The sequence below is a fragment of the Talpa occidentalis genome, unplaced genomic scaffold (genome assembly GCF_014898055.3).
Source record: "Talpa occidentalis isolate TD23 unplaced genomic scaffold, MPIMG_talOcc4v2.1 talOcc4.4, whole genome shotgun sequence".
Classification (NCBI taxonomy): domain Eukaryota; kingdom Metazoa; phylum Chordata; class Mammalia; order Eulipotyphla; family Talpidae; genus Talpa; species Talpa occidentalis.
In genome coordinates this window covers 56368454-56392082 of record NW_023604295.1, presented here as the reverse complement: position 1 = coordinate 56392082, position 23629 = coordinate 56368454, and positions in this window count along the sequence as shown.

The window sequence follows — 23629 nt, the reverse complement described above, 5'->3', positions numbered from 1 at the left end:
GCCATTGTTCTAGAGAGCATGTCCTAAGAAACCTGCACACAATCTCCATCTCAGAGTCTGTTTCCCAGGGAACCAAAATGAAAACACTAAGCAATTATATAGTACCCATTTTGCAAAGAGTTAGTTTACTGATTTATAAATGTTGAAGGGAGATGAAGGTGAGATGAGTTCCTGAATTTAACTGGACTGTCTTTTGATAACGAATCAGTAAAGAAATGGTTTATTATTTTTGCTGGTCCAATACCTGTGCAGATGCCTAGACAATTGTGCAAATTATTTTTAAAAGGGGAATTTTTAAAAGGAAGGAGATTTTCATTCCAGTTGTGCCTCACACCCCTCTAATCACCTACATTACTATCATCACTGCCTTTCAAAAACAGTAGTAAAGTAGTAATGGTGTTGAATGATCCTTTGAAATTAGAAGGTTTCAATCAAAACCAGGCAGATACCATTGTAAGGAAGGACAGTAGAGATGACAAAACAAAATATATCTCTGATATAGAAATGGACGATATGTGGTACTTTCAATAAGCAGCAGGTGAGAGACAAGTCCAGCAAGATGTAATCAGGGCATGTCAGCCATTGAGTTTTGATTGAGATTATGTGCAATTTAGAGATCAAAGCAGGCAGGTAGATAACACCAATGAAAGATCTAGAAGCAACACAGTCACGGGACAGAGGTTCAGAACTAAGTTCCAATATGGTGCATGTGGGAAGGCACTGGACTCATGTTTGGCTGGAGAATAAGTATCTTTAAAAGGGCCACTATTTAAATGTCTCCTGTATTTCTCAGTATTTTGGCTTCCCATTACTTGCTCAACATAAATTCATCATAATAATAATTGCCATTGTAAAAAAAAAATTTTTGACACTTTGAAATTTTTGGAGAATATTCTCATGAGGAAAAATCTGCTTCCATTACTATATATCCAGTTTCTAAGAGACCAGAACATGGCCATAGAATACCAGCTTGGTCTCTAACAAGGTAGAGCCTGGTTGCCAAAATTCAGGCACAAATATAAATAGCAAGGTTGAATAGATCCTTCAAGTTCTTTCATCCGAAAATAGGATTAACTGGTTGATTTCAGAGCCTTGGGTGGAGCTGAAATCCAGGTAGGGAACAGGAAAATCTAGGTATAAAGAGAGGGTGCATGTGAGAATGGGCCAGGAAAATTATTGTCATAGATCAGGGGTAAGGCTGGGGTAGTCAAGAATTTGTCTATTATTAAGGAGAAAGTGGCTATTTGGGGAAAAGGGAGAAAAATCACTATTGCTAAAGAACTTTGAAAGACCTTTGAAGAAGAAACTGTAAATACAGAAGGAAATGATAATACATTTCATATATTTTTTACTTGTGAAAAATTATTTTGCCCACAATCATTCGGAATAGATATAGCTTTCTCTTGCATGTGAACCCCTGAAGCCTCTACCTAAAGGGTTAGGTTATATTTCCTATGCTTAATCTGCAGCCTAAGGAGAATTAAGCTTGTTAGTTTTTTTCCCCTCAGTGGGGCGAAAAACAAAATTTCACTGACCCTAATCAACACTGGTCTAAATATATCAAAAACCATTAACTCAGAAGATAATGATGATGGCATCTCATACGTACTTCACACTTGTTAAAACTTGATCATACACTATCTCACTTGAATAATGTTATGTACTATTATTGTTACTTTAAAGATGTGAAAACTGAAGTTGTAAGAAATTTCTAAGAGACATCTTTCCAGGAGACAGTAGAGTCAAAACACATAAACTAAGGTTTCTGGACTCTTAGATTAATTCTCAACACATCATTCTTTAGAACCTCTTAAAGCATGCTACGTATGGACAGGGTCAGATAACTTGTGAATACTCAATTAATGTTCATTAAAGGAACATTTTGTGATTAGCATTGTTTACCTGTGACGTGACATTTTCTGCCATCTAGTGGTTTTCAAGATCTAAGCATGTGAAGTTAACATTTGGGGCTCAAGATTTTTTCAATTGTAAAGTAGTTTAGATCAGATATTTTCTAATAAATAAAATCTAACAGATTTCTTTTCCAATAAATGATGCACAACTCTTCACCATTTGGTAGCCTAGAAAGGGTTTGAGTGTAGGGTTGTGTGTGTGTATGTGTGTGTGTACACAAATGATTTTCCATAGTGATTACATACAAAGGGCTTCAACTGTTCATTAAAGAATATTTGATAGTTTAAAACTTGCCTATTTCTTATATGCTCAGGTTTCTCCCCTTCTTTTCAATCTACCCATGTAAATTTAAGGGCATACCTACTTAACCAAGGGCTTTCCAGTTCTAGGTAATTGAAGTTTAACCTACTTGACTCAATTAATAATCACTCACTCACTAGTACTGATATAGGATTTGAGAAAAAAATTTAAGGAAACTCAGAAAAGCACATCTAAATTTACATTTTCAATTGTGTCAAAAACATAGTTACTCTTAATTACATTTTTATATTTATATAAATAATATTTGAAATATCAAGCACTTGGTTCATGTGACTTTTGTTTGCCACTTTCTTTTTTTTAAACATCTTTTTTTTAAGATTTATTTATTTATACAAGAACCGGGGTACAGGCCAGAGGCACAGGAGGGCAAGAGAATTCACCAGAGACAGAGTGGGGAGCAGAAAAGGCAGACGGACCAACGACACTGCTGAGGGGAGCAGCGGGCGAAGCAGGAGAGGTCTGCCGCGCCATGTGGGTTTCTCCCTTGACAGGCTGGGAATTGAACCTGTGCTGCAGAGGCTGTGGACAGTTTTACAGCTCAGTGCTCAACCCGCTCTGCCACCAGGGAGGCCCTGTTTGCCACTTTCTTTTGCATATATCCACAGAGCTTTCATGCAATATTTACAGGACCTTTGAGTCATCCCCACTTATTTCTTTGCCCAGGCTGTTGAATGGCTTTGACTGTCTTAAATTCTTTCCTCCAGTATGTTACAAATACAGCCCACAAACTTCAGAAATATGCCTACTAACCAAAGGATCCTTGATGTTTTATAAAATCTATAAATGGAGATTAGTAAGTGACCTCAGCTATGTGAAACATCTAAAATTCCAAAGCAATCCTGCTCTATATGCAGACCATGTGTCTCCATTAAGTACATATACACTGGGAATCCTTTGAATAGATCTCCTTATTTGTGCTAATAAGCAGTTTGGCAATCATAAGCCTTAACTTTGAAAAAGACTTCAAAATATTTCTGAAAATATGCATTAGGACAAAGTTGATTGTTTCTGTTTAATTATTGCTCTTAGGGCCTCCCTGGTGGCAAGCTGCCCGCAGCCTCTGCAGTGCCGGTTAGATCCCCGGCCACCGGGCGAGGGTCCCACATGGCGCACAGACCTCTCCTGCCACCCGCTGCTCCCCTCAGCAGTGTACTTCGTCAGTCTGCCTGTTCTGCTCTCCGCTCTGGCTCTGGTGAATTCTTTCACCCTCCTGTGCTTCTGACTGTACCCAGTGCTTGTATAAATAAATAAATAAATCTTTTAAAATAATAATAATAATAATAATTGCTCTTGGATTATTTTTTTGCTGAAAGTTTGCTCATCTTCACAGATCAATTATTACAGTAAAGGATAAAAGTGGTTAACATAAGGGGATGTTCTAATTTTACGTGACACTGAATTCCTGTTTACTCTGGAATTAGGATTAACTTTCATGTTATTAATTACAGAGCGTGTGAGGTTATACCACTCAAACTGATTTTTATTAATCTTTACATTTTCATATGTTTTATTAGTCTTTTTTTTTTTTTTTTTTTTTTTTATAGAGGCATGTTATTTATTTATTTGTTTGTTTGCTTGCTTTGTTTATACATGCACTGGGTACAGTCAGAAGCGCGGAGGGTGAGAGAATTCACCAGAGCCAGAGCGGGGAGCAGAGCAGGCAGAAGGACCGAAGTACACTGCTGAGGGGAGCAGCGGGTGGCAGGAGAGGTCTGCGCACCATGTGGGACCCTCCTCCGGTGGCCGGGGAGCAGCCGGGGATTGAACCGGCGCCGCTGAGGCTGCGGGCAGCTTCGCAACCCAGCGCTCAACCGCTGCGCCACCGGGGAGGCCCTGTTTTATTAGTCTTGATGTATATAAATTTGCTTTTCACCAACCATTTTTTCCTTATTTGGACATGTTCTTTTCCAGCTATCACCTAGCATTATCTTACGTTACTCTTTTTATAGATTCTTAAATATCCATTTTTATTTCCGAGTCTTGATTATTTGCAAAGAAAGATTTTGCCGAGAATAATTCATTCATGCTAAAAATAATTTCTTTTATTAGCCATATTTCTTTAATTATTTACTTTATCTGAGGGCTGGCTCTTGAATTACTAGAATTCTACTCTAATTTATGCTAATTGCTGTTTCATAATCTAATTTTTACTTTGCTTGTATATAGCTGTCTTTATTCTATTAACTTTTTCCTACAGTTTCTCTAATTAATAAACAATATCTAAAATTCAGAACAGGTAAAACAAAGTGAAAGCAAGATCGATCATGACCCTGTATGTCTGCAGTATAAAGTTAAATAACCTCAAAGCTTTCTTTAACAAAATAATTATAGTATAAAGAAATATCCTGTCAACCTGAAGAATAAAAATAGTTGATTTAAAAGTCCGAAAGATAATCTTCCTTAGAACTCGTAAGGTCTTAACATATGAAAATAAATCTTTTAATATCTTTCTGAAAACTAAAATTAGTGTATAATTTAGTCATTCATTTATATATTTTCCAAAAGCTAATCTAAAAGCTTGAGAAATAATGAGACAGAAATAGATGACTTTTACAGTATCACAAAGATAGAACTATTTTATTGCTTTACTAAGTCACTACTGAAATATATTTCTCTATTATAATATAAATTGGGCCAAGACAGCATTATGGGTGTGTGTGTGTGTGTGTGTGTGCGCGCGCATGTATATACAATTGAGTTTCCATCTTAAATTAATTCTACTACAAAAAAATGGCTCAGAATTTGATGGGAATTCATTGAAGAATCAAAACATTTTACACATAAAGACAATTGACTAGAGATTTAATCCTTTGAGCAATATAGAAATTACAGAAATTGGCCTCAGGAGGCTTTTTTCTAACTAAAATAAGAAGTTTTTGATTGGACAAGTAACTTTGGTGTTCAAAGTTACTGCATTTGTTTTAAAATAGATATGAGTGTGATGTTAATTTAAAATAAAATATCCTTTCCATATAGGTCTGCAAAATGAACTGAGAGATGCTGCTGGACAAATGAACTTTGTAAGAGTTTACAAGAATTTAAAAGGCAAGCAAACATTCCTAACTGTTTGAAATATGGCTAGAAAAATGTTTCACCATAATTTTCATTTCTTGTCTATATCAGTCCAGGAAACAGAACAAGACGTGACAGAAGCCAAACTAAGCCTTTTATTGGGATCCCATGGAAATCTGAGCACAGGAGGCTATTGAAATAAAGAACTCAGTGTATCATCCTATCTCCCCATTTATTCCCTCTGGATCCTCACCCCATTTAATCTGGTTAGTTGATAATTTCCCCTATGTATATTTACTTGTAACCCACCCCCTTGCAAAATTCATCCTCTGGGAGACAGATGATCCTCTTTCAGACTTCCAAGGTCTAATCCCTGAAAATCAGTGTACAGGGATCTAAATTTTATTTTCCAAAGTTATTTTTGACAGAACTGTAGATTTATAAGATACAGTAGCATATGCATAAAATAAAGATGTTATTGACCATCAAACCAGGTTATTTGTAAGGGAATAAAGAAACTCAAAGAAGTTTCTGTATTTTTCACTTTTTGCTACTATAACAAACTACTGTAAGCTTAGTTATTTAGAACAAAACAAATTTATTATCTTTTATTTCCAGAGGTCATAGTGCAAAATCAGTCTTACTGGGCTAAATTCAAGACACTGACAGGAATGGCTCTTGGTGGGTGCTTTGGAGGCAGAATCTGTTTTCCTCCCTTTTTTATTTCCTAGAAGCTGCCCCCATTCTTTGGCTCATGCTCCTTTTTGACCACTCCAATCTGATAATTCATCATTTCTTCTCTTACTAAGTGATCCTCCTGCCTCCCTTCCAGAAGTACTCTTGAAAACATTTGGGTGTCCATCCAGATAATCCAAAATTATCTCCCAAACTCCAGATCCTTAACATAACCCTATCTTTAAAGTCTCCTTACCATGTAAGGTAACAAAATCAAATGTTTGGGGCATTAGGACAGACATTTTAGGAGAACAACAGCCTACCAGAATTAGCACAGATCAGAAGTTATAACTTGGAACTATCCCAACAAAACTGGCACATCTAAAGAGAGGTCAGAGAGAGAAAAGACAGGACCAAATATCTACTGCTCTGTGTGTTCTACCCTTCATGTTCTTGCTACTACCATTACCAAGTCCTGGTGTGCTCTCGCATTTCCCACCCACAAACTCATTTCTGCTCTTTGAAATATTTCCTATTGTTCAAGTCCCATTCCAAAAGCCACCTCTGCCATGAAGATTATTCCTCTCAGAGTAATCTCTTCTTTTCTGCTCCCTTTACAGCATAGATTTTAATCATCCCCACTGCACTTGTCACCACCTACACAATCAATATAAAAACATTTGCAAAATATTTGCAAAACATTTTCTTCCCAAGCAGAAGTAAGCTTTTGATGGTAGGGACTACATTTTAGGCCAAAAAATAGCTTCAAGCATTTAACATGTGCAATGGAAACATGTCCACAAGCATTTCTAGGCATAAATCTGTTAGTGCATCCTCCTCAAGCCAAATTCCCTTCAGCATATCCAGGCAACCAAGTATACAATCACTTGACGCATCGGACAACTGAGGAATGCTTTCTACACACTAAAGAAAAATACCTCGCACCAGAAACTTCCTTCAGACTGGGTTAAAGCCAACATTTTGACAGAACCGGGTATACCAGTCAACATGATTTTTCTCCATAGGATGCTGACACTTATATCTGCTTTACCTGGATATTCGTTATAAAACAAACAAAAAAAAAACATGTCTGATGGTGCTTAATTATAAATGAAATGCTTTCAGATTGTCACTAACAATTTAAACTCAGTAGAGTTGGGTTTGGATTTTGTTTTGTTTTAACGGAAGAAGAGTATAATGTTGAAATCTTTTTTTAGAGAGAAAAAATACAAACTGATAGATTTCCATGTAGTCAGTTATTTCTCCAGAAACTATGTGTAAGGGTAGAGATTATAAGCAGAAGCCATAGAAGTCATGTTCATTTGGTAGACCCCAATGAAGGAAATTCATCTACTGAGACATCCAAAAGTAGCCCGTTAGCACATTCGCTTCACCATATCCCCCACAGTATGCCTCTGACACTGATCACCTGGTTTAGAGTGTCAGAAACTGCAACGGTAATAAACATTGCAGAATGACTTATTAGGAAAGGCCTTTGTAAATCACTCAGACCACTTTTTTTTTTATTCCATTATTAATCATTCCTAGTTCATTCACAACCCAGGGAAAGAAAGGCCAAAAATAGCCACCAAACCAAGCCCATTGTGGAGCAGCTGTCTCTGGTGCGTGAAAGGAAGCAGACAGTTGGAAGTCCAAGCACAGAGAGTAAACAGAGGCTATATCAAAACAGTAATCAGGCAAATCATCAATTTGTCAGCAAATGTGCTGCACTTTGTATTTTCAAAGCATTGTATCACCATTAATTAATTAATGAGTGACAATTACTGTTGCAGTGAATGCAAAATTGTGTGCAAGACTTGAAAAGAAAAAAATTGTTTCACAAAGAATGCCCTTAAGAGGGCTTTTTTCCCCTTTCTGTTCCTGATGGTGTTAGTTCATTGATTTGCTTTCCACCGAACAGGCTGTGCCATTAGCCTATTGTAGGGTAAGGTAAAAGGTATCAGGCTTCTCTGCCCTCCCGCCATTAGGATAGATGACTGAACCCTGCGGTCCCGAATGCATGCCTCATGGTGGGCACCTGGAGTAGAGTGTGGGCATAGGTAGATGGGATTTGACTGGGCTTTTAAGGGTGGCGTCAAGGGGACACCAGCAGAAGCCGAGAGAGAAGCAAGAGAAGCAGAAACTGAGAGAAGGCCGGAGAGCCCAGAGTGAAGACCTGCTGGGGGCTGAGAGGCCCTCCAGCCTACCGGCCCCCCAACGCCCCTGCCTGCCGTGTACCTGGTAATCCCAATAAAAACCTGCAAAATACCACTGAGGACTCTGACTCCTCCTTTACCCGGTCTGCTGGATCATAGAAAACCTGCTCAGTGGTCCTTCCTGACCCTACACCTATGCTATTCCTTCTACCCTGAGCACTCTTCCCCATCTAGTTAGATATCAGCTTAAACATCACTTTCTTTTAGACAGAGTTCCTCAGTTCCTCTAATCTCTCTTTTTTTTTTTTTTTTTTTTTTTTTTGGTGGGATCCTCGCCAGAGCCCAGAGAACCAACCAGCGCTGCAGAGGCTGCAGGCCTCTAATCTCTTTTAAGTACTCCTGTAAGCCACCTTCATAGAACCTTTCACTCCCTATTAAATTGCTGACTAAATTATCTAAAAACCATGCTAACCTGTTGTTTCTGTGAAGGCAGAAGCCTGGTGCCTCTTATTCACTTACCATAGCTCCTAGCACAGTGATTGGCACATGGTAATTACCCAAAAAGGTGTTTCTTAAATGAATACAAGAATCTCCCATGTGAAAGAGCTTTTTTTTTTTTTTTTTTTTTTTTTTTTAAAGATTTATTTATTTATTTATACAAGCACTGGGTACAGTCAGAAGCGCGGGAGGGTGAGAGAATTCACCAGAGCCAGAGCCAGGTAGAGGAAAGTACACTGCTGAGGGGAGCAGCGGGCGGCAGGAGAGGTCTGCGCGCCATGTGGGACCCTCGCCGGTGGCCTGGGATCGAACTGGCGCTGCAGAGTCTGCGGGCGGTCTCGCAGCCCAGAGCTTAACCGCTGGGCCACCGGGGAGGCCCTGAAAGAGCTTTTTTTAAAGAAGGTAAAAAGGCTATTATTGCTAACATGAGTTCTCTACAAAAATTAATCTGCTCTGCATTCTAGAACTTTATCTCATTTAATGTTCACTATGTTCCTTTGAGGTAGGTACCAGATAGGGAATTGAAATGACAGAGAGTGAGCCAAGGATCCCACTACTGATAAGTGATGAAACTAAAACTGAGTCAAAGGTTTCCTGATCTCAAATCTACATCTCTCCAAAAGTGGTAAGGAAGAAAATAGTGGTCACTGAAAACAAGGAACTGGTCTGCCACAGCTAGGTCTCAGTATAATCATAAACTGGACTGACCTCAAAGGCTAAGCCATGCTTCCCTCCTGCTGCATATAAACAAGCACAGAACAGCAATATCATACAAGACCTCTGTGACACCATGATACATGGCCAAGACAACATTGTCTACGTGCAACCAAAGTATGGTTGCTATGAAAATCTCACAAAGTACTTAATCTGCTCCTCTCCTTGCTAATGTGAATTTCTGCTATGTTATTGCCAGTAACAGCTCTATCTTGCCCTTTCTATAAATAAGATTTGTTGAGATACCCAGTTATAGAATTGTCCTCACTTTCTGACTGCATCCATCAGGTGTGAAACTCTGCTTCCTTAGACCTTCCTGAAAATCACCCAATCCAAAGGCCAAATCCTATTATTGGTACCGGGCAGCAAGGGACACTAAAACTGGCCAAGGACTCTGCCCAAATAGTTTACAGTCACGTCTGAGTTTTTCACCCACATGCGCAAATTACAAGACTGCTTAGGTTCAGAGAACAGCAATAATGGGATTTAGTAAGCAAACCAGGGAAAAACAAAGAGTTACTAAGGCCAAAAATGGCCCTTTACCTCTCCCAAAGCAGTGTCCAGTGTTTTCAACTCCTAAAAACAAACGTTCCCAAGGTGGAGTTTTCCCACCACTGCAGACCTGCAGCACACGGCAGCCAGACTAGGCCAGATCCAACTCACAGAGACAGCAGAAGACACAACAGGAGACGCTCCCTGAACTGCTGAGATGCCCCAGCACAGCACCAGACAAGCAACACTCAAAATGGCAGCTGCAGCGGCTGAACAACTGGACAAACGCCCACACTCACAGCTCAGCTAGGCCTCCGCTCCAGGTCTTCCAGGCTGTAACAGCAACAAAATGGAAGTTTCAGTCACTCAGCTACTTGCAAAGCCTCTGAACTTTTTCTCTCTGAGGTTGGCTGCTGGAGGCCTCTCCACATCCTTCAGAGGCACACAACAACTTTCTGGAAAATCAACATGGTGGGGCCAGAAATTGCTGACCCTGGAGTCCCTGAAGACCCCAAAATGCTAAAATCCGGAACACTAAACCCCGAGGGCTACTTCTGCAGTTCCTTACATTTCTTATCAGAGTCTCCACAACCACTAATACCTTGTTCGAATTTTCCTTGGGACTATCCATCCTCCCTAGCAGCCCCCTAGGGGCTCCACCTGCAACAAGTCTTTGGCTTGAGCCACTGGTTATACATATAAGACTTGTTTAACATCCTCTCATGGAATCACACAACTGAGCCCATGGTGTGTGCTCTCCCTTGCTACAGTGAATAATAAGCCTGTCCACATAGCCTGTGCGCTAACTGGAATGTATTGACAGTAGTTATACAAAACAATCCATGGGGCTAGAGAAGAAAAACATCAGAACTTCCCTTTATAAATTTTTGTTCAAAGGAAAAAGAAATCATAATATTTAGCATAGTATATAAGCAAGCTCTCTTCTTTCATCCCTCCCGCTTTGAAATGGTCACATGACAAGGTACGCAAAACAGCCAGAGAGTCACAAAGGAAAAATACTGTATGGTTCCACTTAGATGAGATATTCGGAGTAGACAAAATCATGGAAACAGAAAACAGAAGGGTGGTTGCTAAGGGTTCCTGAGGGGAGAAGGATATGTTCTAAGAGCATAGTGTTTCAGTTTTGCAAGAGGAAAAAGCTTATATTATAAAAAGCTTATATTTCATGTAACAGTCTCAAGAATAGACTAAATATTGGGACCCAAAACAGTTTCAATAATTATGAGAATTAAAATACATCATATCATCAAAAGTAAAGATAAAATCATATGAAAATAGCAATAAATGCAAAGCAAGCACTTGACATAATTCAGCAGCCACTATTGATAAAACTCTAAAGAAAATGGGAATAGAAGGAACAAATACAATAAAGGCTATATATCACAAACCATCAGCCAATATAATATTTAATGATTAAAAAAAAACTGAAAGCTTTCCACCTAAGATTGGGAACAAGACAAAGATTCCAATTGTCACGACTTATATTTAACATAGTACTAGAGGTTTTGGCAAGAGCTGTCAGAAAAACACCGGAAATAACGGAAATCTAAGCTGGGAAAGAAGAAACTATTACTATTTGCAAATGATATGATATTATATATGAAAAATTCTGAAGAATCCATCAAAAGTTATTAGGGGCCTCCCCGGTGACGCAGCGGTTGAGCGCTGGGCTGCAAGGCTGCCCGCAGCCTCTGCAGCACCGGTTCAATCCCCGGCCACAGGGCGAGGGTCCCACATGGTGAGCAGACCTCTCCTGCAGCGCCTGCTGCTCCCCTCAGCAGTGTGCTTCGTCAGTCTGCCTGTTCTGCTCCCTGCTCTGGCTCTGGTGAATTCTCTCACCCTCCCGGCTTCTGACTGTACCCAGTGCTTGTATAAATGAATAAATAAGTCTTTAAAAAAAAAGTTATTAGAAATACATACAGCAAAGTTTCAGGTTACAATTCAACTTTAAAAACTCAAAGCCTTAGGTGATGTTGCACGGGTGCATTGGTGAAGGAAACTCTATGGGGACTACACCTGAGGGGGTGGGGGGAAAGCAAATATTGTTTAAAAATAAACAATGATGTAAAAAATAAAAAAAAATATAAAAAATAAAAAACTCGGGCCTCCCCGGTGGCGCAGTGGTTGAGCGTTGGGTTGTGAAGCTGCCCGCAGCCTCTGCAGTGCCGGTTCGATCCCCGGCTGCTCCCCGGCCACCGGAGGAGGGTCCCACATGGTGCGCAGACCTCTCCTGCCGCCCGCTGCTCCCCTCAGCAGTGTACTTCGGTCCTTCTGCCTGCTCTGCTCCCCGCTCTGGCTCTGGTGAATTCTCTCACCCTCCCGCGCTTCTGACTGTACCCAGTGCTTGTATGAATAAATAAATAAATAAATCTTTAAAAAAAAAATAAAAAATAAAAAAAAAATAAAAAACTCATAGCCTTTTATATACAAACAATAAATAATAAGAAGAAATGAAGAAAATAACTCCATTTATAATTGTCTCAAAAAGAATTACATATTTCAGGATGAACTTAAGGGAGGTGAAAGTCCTATACAATGAGACCTACAAGATGTCACTAAAGGTCTTAGGTAATAACACAAGGTATTAGAAGTATATTCCAAGCACATGGATTGGGAGAATTAATATAACCAAAATGACTATCCTCCCTAAAGTGATAAGCAAGTTTAACACACGCACCTTCTCTTTTTTTTTTTTTTCCAAAGAAAGAGAACAAAAAAATAGCAATTTATATAGAAGCACAATGGGCTATGAATTTTAAATGCAGCCATGAAAAAAAGAGATAAATGGAGGTATTATGTTACTTGACTTCAAAAATTACTGCAAAACAATAATACTAAAAACAATATGGTATTGGCACAAAAACAGATGCATGGATCAATGGAATAGAATCAAAAGCTCAGAAATAAATCCATGTGCATACCAGCACATAATCTATGATAAAGTAGCTATGAAGGGCAGTCTAATAAATGGCACTGGGAAAATTGTAAAGTCACACATGAAAATGAAGTTGGATAACTTGCTAACCCCACACACAAAAATAAACGTCAAATGGATTAAGTATTTTTATATAAGACCTGCAACAATAAAATACATAGACTCAACCTCTATAAAGAGGGAATTAGAAACAAAAATAAAAAATAGGAATTACCTTGTTATAAAACTTCAATAGAATAAAAGAGAATACAAGATGATTAAAAGGGCACCCTACTGAATAGGAGAAATATTTACATAATGCATAACTAACTAGGGATTAATATCCAAGATATATATTTTTGAGACTTATACAATTCAATAATTTTAAAAACTAATTAATAAACAGCCGGCAAATTTGAACAAACAACTCACCAAATAGGACACCTTAAAAAAATTATATCTTAACACTGGACTCCTACTATAAACAGTTTTTTTTCTAATTGCTTTGGAAGTGTGGGAACTTTACTCAGCCCCAAGTCACGGTTACTATAGTATGCAACTTCTTTTGGTCTTTGTCCTTTCTCTCCTGAGTAACTACTTCTCTTTGTCTCCAAAAGCCTGGAGACAGGGCCTCCCTGGTGGCACAAGGGGTTAAGCACGGCACTATGAAGAGATCCACAGCCTCTGCCGGCCAGGGAGCAACCCACATGGTGCAGTAGACCTCTCCTGACTCACCCACTGCTCCCCTCAGCAGTGTACTTTGGTCAATCTGCCTATTCTGTTCCCCACTCAGTCTCTGGTGAATCCTCTCACCCCCCGCATCTCTGGCCTGTACCCCAGTTCTTGTATGAACAAATAAATCTTTAAAAAAAAAAAAAATAAAAAAGGCTGGAGACATTAAAACTTCCAATAAATTGTAACACAAGGGTCTGAACAACTGGGTATATCATCTCTGGCAACTAGTAACATCTCATTAGATAGGGAAAGAGTCTACTCCTCCTTAAGCCCTCTAAACTCTAAACTGTACCCTAGTTAGCAGGAAATAGTTCCAGAAGAACAACTTACACCTATTGCCTGTCATGAATAAGGAGCAAAATATAGACAGAGGAGGCAGTCTGGCCTGGCAGCCATATGTTCCTTATCCTTGCTCTGTTTGTCTTGCTCTGATCCTGCTTATCTTTTCTTGTAGACAAAACCAGAAATCCAAGTAAGACCTACTAAAACCAAGATGGAGGTAGAAATAACATAAGGGTTAAATCATGCCCTCATTGCCATAGAAAAAACCACACAACCTGTACCATAACAGATCCAGTTAGAAAGAAAACTTGGAAGAAAAAGGGGTGTGATTGCAGCTCCTAGAAACCTCTGCCTATTTTGCTGAGATCCTGCTAATGCAGACCTATAATTCTCTCCATTTCCGTAGTTCACCCCCATGTAAGTCTCTGCTTTTCCATAATTCAGGTAAGTGACTGTTAAGACAGTACCCATGTCCTCAGGTTTGCCAGCTGCTGATTAAACCTGAATTCCTCCCACCAACTCCTGTTTGTAGAGTTTTGGCTTATGAGCAGTGAGTAGGCAGACCCAAATTCCAGGGACATGCATAATCACTTTGCAATAATCCTTGGCAATTTCCCATAAAGTTATGCATACATCTACCCCTAGACACAAAATTTGACTCCTATGTTTTATCCTAAAAAAATGAAGGTCTATGACTTTAACAAAATACTGAGCGTAAGTATCAAAATGCTGACAATAATAAACATTTATTATATTGAAAAATATATTCAGCATCCTATGTCACTAGAAAGGACACATTAAAATGAGATGCCACCGTACATCCATTATAATGACAAGATCCAAAACACTAACCCCACCAAATACTGTTACAGAACAAGAGGAACTCTCATTCATTGCTGGTGAGAATGCAAAATAGAATACAGTTTGGCAGTTTCTTATAAAACTACGTATAGTCTTACAAGACCAAGAAACTGAAGGCTGGCCTAGTTATAGCAAAGAAAAAAACATTTGGGGCTTTAAGAATACTGTAGTTTTGCACAACAAAGCAAAAACAACTATAAATCAGAGACATCCTGCAGGGGAGGAGGAGGGAGAGGGATTAGAGGGAGGGAGGGAGGAGCACAGGGGACTGTGGTGATGGTGCACGGGTGCCTTGGGGAAGGAAATTCTATGGGGTCTCAATCTGAGGGGGTGGGGGGAAGCAAATATTGTTTAGAAATAAAAAAATAAAAATAAAAATAAAATTAAAAATTAAAAAAAAAAAAAAGAACACTGTAGTTTTGAAGACACAGACCCAAGAAGCATTAGAACTATATTCCAGTGACACGGAGTGAGGAGTGCTTACATATACACTAAAAGCAAGAGAGTTGACACTCAGATTCTCTTTAGGCAAATGAGGATTTCCCTCAGAGTCCTTCTAATAGGTGGATAGGTGTGTCAAGTGGTGATTTTAATCCTGGGCTCTCTCTGGCATGGCTGCATTGTTTCATTTTCTTCTCAGAGGTGGAATGCTTGCACTCCAGGATGTCTGCACATGCCTGAGGTCCCACTGTCAACAGTTTCCAGACTGGTTTTTACCCAGACTCCAGATGGCTCCATTTTCAGTGTTCTTTTTTATATTATTTATCAGTTCTTTATTTACCCAACGGAGCTGAAATGAGTGTTCACACAAAAACATGCACACAGATATTTTAACCACTTGAATTTGTAATTGCCAAAACAGAAGCAAACAAGATGTCTCTCAGTAGGTCACTGTGTAATAAACTGAGGTACATCCAGACCGTGGAATATTATTCAGTCCTAAAAAAAAATGAAGCCATGAAACAACACAGAGGAAACTTAAAAATGTATTATTAAGTGAAAGAAGCTAATCTAAAAGGGCAACATACCATATAACTCAAACTATATGACATTCCAGAAAAAAATAAAATTATGAAGACAGTAAAAGGATTAGTAATTGCCAGGAGCCAGATGGGTGGGAGAAATGAATAAACAAAGCACAGAGGAATTTTAGGACAGTGAAACTATTCTGTATGATACTACAATGGTGGATACATGTCATTATGCATTTGTCAAAACTCATGGACTGTGCAAAACCAAGAGCTGCCCCTAATGTTAACAGGTGACAATGATGTTTCAATATAGGCTTATTTGTTGTTATCACTTTGCTGCAGGGGTGCTGATAGTGGGGTAGGGTTGTACATATGTGGGACAAAGGGATCATTGAAACCTGGTACTTTCTGCTTAATTTTGCTGTGAACTAAATTTTAACAGCTCTTAAAAAGTAAATAATTTAATAAGGTAGTGTCTGCTGATAAAAGTGGACATAGATGTAGCAGATGTCAATTGTAGAGAACAGGAAAGAAGAGAAAAGGGACAGCCTAGTAAATATCTATGATTCAAGAAGAGTATTTTGGGGGGCGGTGGTATTAAAAATTTTATTGTGCTTGAAATCTATTAAAATCAAGAAGAATATTGACTAGTGACCGGGATGTATGAGAAAATATGTATCTTTAAACATAAAGATTGAGATCTTGAAAAACTAGCAAAAACTTTGTGCAATGGATGCATAAAAGGAATGTCAGCATAAATTGGCACAATTTATATTGTTGGAATAGAAAAGAGAAAAAAGTAAACATTGGTATAATTATATATAAAAGCACTTACAATTCTATTGAGGTGTGTTTTGACACTGAATTGATGAAAAACTGGAGGAGAAATATTTTATTTTCAATAGAATTTTTTTAATACTGTCAACTAAATATGATAATGCTGCTACTCCAATAAGGTTTCTATTCTTGATGACAATTTTCAGAGGACTACGATTCCCAGCATCTCTTGGGGGTTTGCAGTTTCAAATTTCTTTGTAAGAACTATAATCTAGATATTTTATGTAATAAACAGTGCTAAAATAAGTCACTCCGTTTTCAGTTTAATGTGGCTGTAACCAATCAAAATAAATGAAAATAAACTTCTGACATCAATCTACCCTATTAATGTTTATTGGTTATTTAAACGGTATTGTCATTTTGCCAGTCACTCTTCAGATCAGTTTTGCTCACCTGTATTAAATATTTTTTTTAATTATTTATTTATTTACACATACAAGAGCTGGGGTACAGGCCAGAGGTGCGGAGGGTGAGAGGATTCACCAGAGACAGAGTGGGGAACAGAACAGGCAGACTGACTGAAAACACTGCTGAGGGGAACAACAGTGAGACAGGAGGGGTCTGGGGCACCATATGGGTTTCTCTCTTGCCGGCGCGGGGTATAGAACTCATGCTGCAGTGGCTGTATTAAATCTTTTGTATATTATTTGTATTTAGTTCTCCATATATTAATACATATATATACATATATACATAATTCCTCATAGAATTTGGTTCTTTAAATTCATTTTCTTTTAATTGTTAATCTATTTGCTCCAAAATTAATGTTTCCTTCTTTTAACAGTGTGATGATTACTGGAAAAAATAAAGTTTTGTTTATACAGTTATTTCACCTATGAGACATTAGGAAAAAATTGCTTGTCTCTTAAGAAAAATAACAATAATAACTGGCCATTCACTTAAATATGGCAATTGACAATCATAAAACACACAATTTGACTTCTAGTTTCTTTACATTTGCTACTTTGAACTAGAGCATATATTTAATACCGTATTCTCCCTCCCCTCCTTCCCTCACTCCTTTCCTTATCTCTCCAAAGTCAACAAAAATTTCCCCTCCCCCTTCCCCTCCTCCCTTCCCCTCCCCCCCTCATCTTGCATCTGAGCACCTACCCTCTCCGAACCAGTCATTGGTCAAGGAAGCATGTGTCCTCACAGGCATATAACTCAAACCAAAAAATAGGAAAGTCTTGTTAAAGGGACTTTCAAATCACAAAATGACACCTTCATAGAGCTCTAGCTCTTGATACAGTAAATTAGCTCAAAGTCACTGATTTAGTCACTAAATACTGCCACCTTCAGGAAGAAATGTGGGAATTTGCTATTGCAGTCTCAGCAGAGAATCTTAAACCCATATTTTATATTTCACTTTCTTTAACATAAATGTCAAGTATTCTGTTTTTTTCCTGTTTAGCTAAATATTAGTAATCTAGTTCTGTATGTTTTTTATTTGCCCCTCCCCCAAACAACTAGACATTAAGTGAAAAGTTGCCAGATATACAGATATAACAAATGAACTAGAATTCACTTTCACCTATCAAACAAAAACTACTTCAATAAGACCAGACATTTTCAGACATTAAATTATAAAGCATGAAGAAAAGCTCCAAAATTTTTCTGTGTTCAAATAATGAAATATGTATATTGAAAATCTAGGTACAGGGTTTTAAATTAAATTCTGAAAACAATGTTTATGTTTTACATGAAAAATAGTTCTCTAATAATGTATCAAATTGAGGCTTCTAAAATAAAATATTTTCCCCTTGCTTTTAGCTCCTCCTTTATTTATGCATTAATATAAAATTAAAAGCAGCTCTGTGCCATCTGATGCTTGAGTCAGTTTTCAAAATTTCTCTCTTCCTCCCCCCTACTTTTTTTTCCTTTACAAATTCAGCTGGCTTTTCCATTATCTGCTCATGATCTAATTTTGTTACATTTCCTTTTGTTTTATTGTTTCCATTATCTTCTTTCCCATCTTTCTCCTTTCATCCTTGGTTTACGTTCCTTCATTTAGAAAGTCCATTTTAAGGATTCACCCCAGAGGCACAAGGATGGTTCAACATAAGAAAAATCGATCAGTGTAATCCAACACCTCAACAAAAAGAAAAATAAAAACCATATGATCATATCAATAGATGCTGAGAAAGTGTTCAACAAAATCCAACATCCATTTATGATGAGGGCCCTTGAAATTCTAGGGAGAGAAGGAACATACCTTAACATGATAAAAGCCATATATGACAAATCCACTGCCAATATTATTCTCAATGGAGAAAAGCTGAAGGCCTTTCCTTTAAGATCAGGAACAAGACAAGGATGCCCTCTCTCACCACTGCTCTTCAATATAATACTGGAGGTCCTAGCCAGGGCAATAAGACAAGAGAAAGACATACAAAGAACCCAACTAGGGAAAGAAGAAGTAAAATTATCACTATTTGCAGATGATATAATTAATATACATAGAGAACCATAAAAAGTCCACAGAAAAACTATTCAAAATAATCAACCAGTTCAGTAAAGTAGCAGGATACAAAATCAACACATAAAAATCAGTAGCCTTCCTATAGGCAAACTATCAATCTGAAGAAGAAATCAAGAAAACCATCCCTTTTATAACTGAAACAAAAAATATCAAATACTTGGGAATAAACCTAACAAAAGAGGTGAAAGACCTATACAAAGAAAATTATAGAAAGTCCATTTTAAGTTGCCAATTTCTTTTATGTCCTATAAGCATTGTATTCCATGCCCTCATTCTGCTTTCTACTTATTCAAAATCCTTTCCCTATTATTAAATGATGCAAACAACTACTCTTCAAAACCAGATTTTTTAAAATACATTTACTGTGAAATATCACAAATTTTCTGCAAAACACTAATTACATTGTCCAATTGAAAAGAACACATATATAAAACCACTCATATTTATCCTCTAAATTAATTTTACAGTTACAAAGATATATTTCCTCACAATTAACTTTTAAGTTGTATAAATTAAAATCTCAAATTGAAAAAAAGCAGATGAATGGATCAGAAACAGATTATAGCATCGTTATGAATTTAGCACATATTAAGGCATTATTTTTTAAAAGTGGGTATGATGCTTATTTTACAAATGGTTATTTATTGGCTAGCTATTTGAAAAATTAATGAAGTTAGATCTTCTACCTCATAAATGCATCAAAATAAACCCCAAATAAAGTAAAATGGACTATTTTTAAAATAAAGACCTATTTAAAATACAAGTAATTATTGTGTTACCATACTGGATTATAATAACAAAAAAAAAAAAGAGAGATTGCTATGTGGGCTAAAAAAAAGTTAAAATTCTGTGTTAAATATGTAAATATAATTAAAAAGCAAGCATGGTAAGCATGGGAAAGTAATTTTCAACTTTAATGGTAGGTAAATGGTTAATATCTCTATATGTCAATGTCTCACAAGTAAGAAAAGATAAATTCCTAAATAGCAAAAGCTGAGCAAAGGCCAGTCTTGAGTAGACAATTCAAAAGAAAGGCTCTTGTTTAACATATTTTTTTAATGTTTAGTATCATTAGTAATAAAAAATATAAATTGAAACAGTAAAAAATATTTGCCTCTAATATTTATAAATATTTTTAATCATAATACACAATTGGGGATATGTTACAAAAATTGTGCTCTCGTTTATAACCTTTTTGAATGACAACTCGAAAATGTCTATCTGAAGTCTTAATGCTTTCACCCTTTGACACAAACCTCCTTAGGACACAGTCCTGTGTGTCCAAGAGAAATAATCACAATGTAAAAGAAATTCATATTCAGGTATAATCACAGTGGGGATTGGTAAAACAAATAATGGTACACACATATAATGGAAATATTGTTCAGGTACTTTACCCGTGTCAAAAAATAATTACTTCAGAGAAGATGCTATAAAGTGATTAGAGAGTTATTAAACTATATTACAGAATAATTATAATGAATGCTTACAGAGAGAAAAAAACTAAAAACAAATTATTAGTTGATTTTTTTCTGAGTGCTAAGACCATGTTTTATAGCTTTTATTTTGTAAAACAATATTTTGTATTTTCAAATTTTCTACAATATATTTTAATCAGAAAAAGAGTGATTTTTACACCATTGAATACTCTTAGTTCCATTCCATTTAAAAAGCAAGAATGACTACGAAAAAATAGAGACGTCATACAAAACATGCATATCTAAAAATGATTCATTTATCAAAGAATGTAAAAACCAAGAATGAAACTTAATGTAAACTGTGGATTTGGGGTAATAAGATGTGTCAAAGTAGGTTCATCAATTGTAACGAATGTATCTGGTACAGGATGTTGGTGGTGGAGAAATCTGTGCCTTTGTGGAGGTGAAGGATTTATGAGAACTCTGGACTTTCTACCCAATTTTGTTGTAACCTAAAACTGGCCAAAAAAATAAAGTTTATAAAAATAATTCCCAGAATGCAAAATAGATCAGGTACTGCATAATACAGAAATTTTAAAACAATAGTGAGTTAGTATACAAACCTTTGAAGTATGCTAACCAGATACACAATAAATGTTTGACTATCAATTGCTTTGAATAAATCTACATCTCACATGAGCATGAAATTAAGACATAATATTTTTTATTTGCCTTCTTATCCACATAGGTAGAAGGAAAGTAAGTGATCTATAACAGCTCTGTCCAATAGAAACATAAGAAATAAATATGCAATTTAAAATTATCTGGGAGCTTCAGTGAAAAAAGAAAACAGTACAAGAAAATAGCCAACATAAATTTTAATAATATATTTTATTTAACCCAATATATCCAAATTCTATCATTTTAACATGTACTCAGTATAAAACAATAACTGAGATCTTTTAATACTTTTATTATATTAAATCATAGAAATCAGATATGAATTTTATATTTGCAGCACACCTCAATTTAGTTGTTAAATTTTCTTGAAAATACTTGATGGTATTTAGATTTCATAATATTTACTGTTGAAAAGTGACTAACATGCCCCAAAATTTCTAACCACAATTAAAATTTCTTAAAACTAAATTGAGAATCTGTTTTGAAATTTAAGTGATTAAAATGAAATAAAATTAAAAATCAATTACTTCGGTTATACTAGTAACATTTCATATGTGGCTAGAGGCTACCATGTTAGACATGTCTCTTTCTAGAAGAACATTCTAGTGAAATATTGACATTTGAAATATTACTTTCTTGGTAATACACTTGGTAAATACACCTACTACTGAGCAAGTTCAAATCTAACTCTTAATCATATTCAAAGAATGTACATGGTAGATCTTCACTTACTTTCTTGGTCTCTCTTTAATACCACTGAATCACATGTATGATGAGTTATTCTCAGCAAATTTATCTACAAAAAGATAAGCAATATCACATACTAAAACTTAGGTTTTGCCCCCCCATAATAAATTGCCTGCGCAAGCTCACTTCTCCTTTCTGGATTTAGGGATGATTCTGCCACTACACTATTTCTAGTAGTAAAGATTAGGGGTACGATCTATGCAAAATACAGGGATTTTTTTGTTCTTTATAGTAGACCTATTTGTGACTTCTCAGGCAACAGAACTTCCTTACATATTTAAGAAGATTGCATGACCCACAGGGGTAGAACTAATGAACTGTCCAAAGCTCAGCTGTGCTGTTCAGCTTGTCCATACAAATTGGACAAGCTGAAAGCCTTGTCTGTTTACTGTTAGAAGGCATCCCTCTGGTGATACTAGTAATTGCAATATTTTAAATGTATCACAAACTGGACTTGAATTCTTACACACTGGTTATGTGAAGTCATGTCCTGAGTATCAGCAATGGAAATAGCTAAAACGGAACACACATGAACATGGCCGCCAGTGATATTAAGTGGAAAAATCGTAACACCATGAAAAATGCTCCTTTCCTTCCTCTGATCAAGCACATTCCCCCAAAATCGTTGATCTCATTTAGTCAGGTAAGTTAAGAAAGCAAAACTAACCAGGATGTGGTATGTGATAACTTAATAGTGTACATGAACTACTAATTCCAATGTGTCAGTCAAGCAATCACCAATTAACTGTACTGAGTGCCAGGGACTGCAACATTCCTCAGGACACAAATACCGTAAATGATCCTGTTTCTAATCAGGGAGATTAAATTTGTAGACAGCAGAAGAAAACTAACAGAATAAGATATCATGTACTTAAGTCGCAAGCGAATGACCAAATAACTACTACAGTCTAGGAGTGATTCTCAAAGTAGGGCCCCTGGAGATCCGCAAGACCTTTTCAGGAATTTTGTGATAATTAAAACTTTCAAATATCAAAATGCTATCTGCCTTTTTCACTGTGTTGATGTTTTCACTGACAGTGAGCAAAACTGTGGCTGCCTCAACACAAAGCAAGTCATCACACACACACACACACACACACACACACACACACACACGGTTAATTAAAAAAAAGAAGAAAAGTCATTTTCACATAAGAATGTCCATAAAGCAGTAAAATAATTAATTTTATTCAATCCTGACCATTCAGGGCATGTCTGTAATATTCTGTGGGACAAAATAAGAGGGATACACAAAGCATTTGTTACATACAGAAATAAAATGGTCAGTTTAAGGAAAAGGACAGTCGCAGTGAGTTTTCAAGTTCAACTCACCATTTTTTTTATAGAGTAGCATTTTTATTTAAAACTGACAAACTATCGTAATTTGGACTTGAATATAAGCAGGTATTTTCTCAGAAATAAACAAACTGAAGCTTTCACTTCAATAACCAACCATATATCTTGCCAGTGACAAAATTTGAACTTGCAACAAAAATTTAAAATTTGGAAAGTTTATATTTTAATATGTAAAATTTTTTCCTGATTAAATCAGTGATAAAATGAATTTATATGCTATTTTTGATAGTATAGGATGCAATGAGTCAACATTTAGAAGATCTGAATAATTCAGGAAACCAGTAGGTCCCAAATGATCAGAGCATGATAATGAGTACAAATCATGCCTGGATGTCTGGATAAAAAGGTCCAGTCAACCGACCATCGAATTTTAGTGCAACAAAACATGTACTGACATGGATTTAAATTCCATATTGCAATGTATCAAATCAACACGTACACCTTAAATTTATATAATTGGTATTGGCCAATTATAACTCAATAAAAACAATTTTTTAAATCGATAGTTTTAACTGTTCATTTTAGAATGCAAGCTTTTGTTT